This window comes from Echinops telfairi, unplaced genomic scaffold (assembly GCF_000313985.2).
Source record: "Echinops telfairi isolate 266 unplaced genomic scaffold, ASM31398v2 ScPeMD7_7469;HRSCAF=8507_1, whole genome shotgun sequence".
Taxonomy (NCBI): Eukaryota; Metazoa; Chordata; class Mammalia; order Afrosoricida; family Tenrecidae; genus Echinops; species Echinops telfairi.
This window is the reverse complement of record NW_022111373.1, coordinates 46917380-46921580: the sequence shown is the minus strand read 5'-3', so window position 1 is coordinate 46921580 and position 4201 is coordinate 46917380.

The window sequence follows — 4201 nt, the reverse complement described above, 5'->3', positions numbered from 1 at the left end:
GTGTTGTCAGGTCTAAAAAATCACAAGTTGAGGTGAACTCAATGTGTGATAAGATACCACGGCACATCTAGGATTGGCTGTGAACAGGGTGATAAGCTTCAGAAAGCTGCCTGTATAAATGACACACAATTCAGCATCTCTTTTGTTAATCTGTTACTAAGTTGTCGCAAACAATGTTTTATGCGCACATGACAAAGCAAAAGATCCACACTTGCTTCACTATTGGGTCAATATACGCTTCATTATATGGATATTAGTAGGAAAAAGCCCACAATCCGCTCAAGATTGGGTCAATACATGTTTTAATATATGGACATCAGTCAAAACTTGTTGGTGGCTGCTATATGGCACCATTTAAGGATGATCCTAAAGACACTGGTGAGGAAAAGTTACACTAGCAGGTATTTTTTGGTGTGTTTTACATGAATTTCCACTTTTGTGTACAGAAAAGTTAGATTAAATGTGAACTTATAGGCAATGGTAGATAGTAGGAAATAAGCCTGAAAATAGAAGGGATGGAAAATTTTAGACCTAGAGACCTTAGCAAGAGATATGCTTTTTCCAAGACCTATTGAAATGGATACTAATGAGCACAGTATTTTGACTACAACTCCTTAAAGATTTTCAATATTAGAAAACCCACAAGGACAGTTATCCTACATCACTGTAGGGCTATTATGAGTGACTTAATGGCAGTGAGTGAGAGAAAGCTATCAAGTTCACAGAACTACACATGTGATATCAGCCGGTTATTTTCATAACCATTCCAATGGTGGCACAGTGGACGTACGATGAACTACACATGTGATATCAGCCGGTAATTTTCATAGCCATTCCAACGGTGGCACAGTGGACGTACAATGAACTATACATGTGATATCAGCAGGTTATTTTCATAAGCATTCCAATGGTGGCACAGTGGACTTACGAAGTTCCATAGTTGCATCGATGACAACTCTGTGCTTCACCATATGTGACCTACTTACTATTGTCATTGATTTCCCAATCCCACCACAACAAAAAATTAACTCCTAGAATCTAGAATAGCCTCATTCGTTATGAAAATCAACCAGCCATTGATGGCAAAACAACTAAATTGGGAATTATTTTCACTTTAGGCAAAACAGTATCTTATTATGAGTGGGACAGTCACATAAGTGTGTTTGTGTATGTGTGTGTTTGTATGTGTGTGTGTCCTGCTAGGGGATATCTTTGATGTTCGCAGTGCCATAGGTAGCAATAGCACCTAATTCAAAATCATTTGCATTGCATTAACCAATAATGCATATGACAACAAAGGAGATGTGACCTTGAGCAATTGACTAGCAAATCATTGGGGTCTATCATATATCATGGCACCCAGGACACTGTCAAAAATGGAACTATCCAATGTGTTAGAACATTGAATATAATCAATTTTTAAACTGTTCATTTTTAAAGTGAGCTTATTTAATATTTATTAGAGTTGCTTATCTCTAAAATAAAACCATTTTACTTATGACATTTATCTCTTTCAAAGAATGAGTAATAATTGTTTATTTCATTTCAAAGCAATGATGAAAGGAAAAGCAGGTGGATAGTTAGACTGGTCAATACATTGAGGTACTATTAGTCTAGATAAATAGGGTCATTGCTAATTTCACTAGTTGGTTCTCACACTAATGCAATTTATTTACTGGTTGGAATGTTTAAGCCTGAGACCTGTTGTAGTGGTTTAGACATTTGGCTGCTAATGGTAAGGCTAGCAGGTCAAAACCATCAGACCATCACTTTCCCATATCTCCAGGGTGAAGCTATAGAATATTAAACTAAGCCCACAAGAACGAAAATATGACTGTTAGGCTATCCCACCTGAATTTCAGAACATCTGAAGAACAGATTTGAAGCATTGGACATTAATTGCAAAAGGCCCAATGAGCTATGATCAGATGGCATCAAGAATATCATATATGAAGAGAGCAGTTTCACTCACTGTTATAGAGTCAATCCTCACTCATAAAAATCCTATGGAACAGGATAGAACTGTCCCCTGTGGAATTTTGAGACTGTAATTCTTTAGGAAGAATAGACATCCCTGGTTTTCTCCCATGGAGCTGCTACTGGTTTCAAAGTGCCAATATTGTGGATGGCAGCCCAACATGTAACCAGCCTGCCACCAGAGCTCCAAAGAGAGGAATAGGTTATTAAAAAGATATAAAAGAAGAAAAGGTCAAAGTGGATAACAGAAGATGGTTTGAAACTTGCTCTTATTTATCTAGCAGCTAAAGTAAATGGAAGGAATGATGAAGTACAAGAGCTCAACAGAAATATTTTAAGGGAAGCTCACAAAGGCAAAATCAAATATTATCATGAAATGCGCAGTTAGTAACCAAAATGGAAGAACTTGCTCAGCAAATCTTAAACTGAACGAACCATAGAAAAAAATGCAAGCCTCCACTTGTAATATTGAAAGATTCTGTAGGCAAACTATTATTTCAATATTTTTTCAAGAAGTGCCAAGCATCAAGAGAAGTGTCAAGAGAAGATGGCAAAAAACCACATAGTACCAAAAAGACAAAGTCCACATTCAACTATTTGAAGAGGGAGTGTATGAACAAGAACCAATGGGACTGAAGGAAGGAATCCAAGCTACACCAGAAACATTAACTAAAAAACTAGGCTTCCGGAATAAATAGATACTAATTTAAATGTTACAACAAAGCACTGGGAGCACTCACTCATCTATGCCAAGAAATTTGGATTATAGCTTCCTGACCAACTTACTGGAGAGATCCACTTTTAGACCCATTACAAAGAAAGTTGACTCAACACAATATGGGAACTACTGAACAATATCATAATAATCACATGTAAGTAAAAATCTGTCCAAGATCATCCAACAGTCTATTGACAGCAGCAGTCTATTGACAAGGAACTGTCAGAAAATACCAAATGTATCACTCATATGTTAGATTCATATACATCTCTCTTCTTTTTGTCACCAATTGTCTCTCAAATAAACCTATCACATACCTAGCAATTTGTAATCATATAACGAGTGCATTTTAAAATTGCACGGAATATTTCATTGAATATCTAGTAAATCTTACAAACAACAACAACCATGCACTGCCATCACTGACTCACTCACCCTATGATTTCACTTATGCTTAGAAGGTAAATCTTAATAGGGAGAATAGCTTTCTCTTTCTTTCACTGAGTTCTTGCTGGGCTTGGACTGCCAACCTTGCAATTGATGGCTCAAAGCCTGTAGAGTCACCAAAGCTCTGTATATATCATCGTCATCGTCGTCATCATCGTCATCATCATCATCATCATCATCATCATCATCATCATCATCATCATCTCTCTGCTACTTTATTAATTCTGAGTCACCGAAATTCTGTGGGGTTCTGGAACTGTAAATATTCACCTTTAACCATTTATCTGGGATTGTACCTGAAATAAAGCGCACCCAGTGCTACCGAGTGGATTCTGACTCATCGTGACCCTAAAGCACAGGATAGAGCTGCCCCTGGAAGTTTCTGAAACTGTAAGTCTTAACAGAAGTAGAGAGTCACATCTTTCTTCCATGAAGCAACTGGGAGACTCGAATTGTTGACCTTGTGGTTACCAGCCCAGTGCTACTAGGGCTCTTGTATACTAAATTTTAAAAGCTCCAAAGCAAATAAAATACCACCAAGTCAATGTCACTTATAGTGACCCTATAGAGCAGGGTAGAACTGTCCCTTTGAGTTTCGAAGAATGTTACTGTGAACTGGAGGTGAAAGCCCTGTGTTTCTCTTTTGGAGTGGCTACTGGCTTCAAACTGCCGACCTTGCAGGTCACAGCCCAACTTGGAAACACTAGGCCACCAAGGCTCTAAATAAGTATCTCCATTTTATTAATATTAACATGAATATTTCCCTTTTTCAAAGTTTTTCAACTCAGTATATAATATCTTCATTCATCTTATTTTCCTGGAATGCTCTTTGACTTATCTGTAATTTCCTATAAGTGATACATTAGTGTATCCTATATCCTATATCTTCTTTACCTTGAAAATCCGTCTGGAATCTAATTACTTCTCAAAGATTTCAAGTATATCACCTTCGTCCAAGGCACCACCTCCTTTAACTTATACATTTAAATTGAAGCAGACAGTTTTCTTGCTTCAACTTTGGTTCCTTGTTGTGTTTTCTTCACAGAGGAGTTAGAGTGA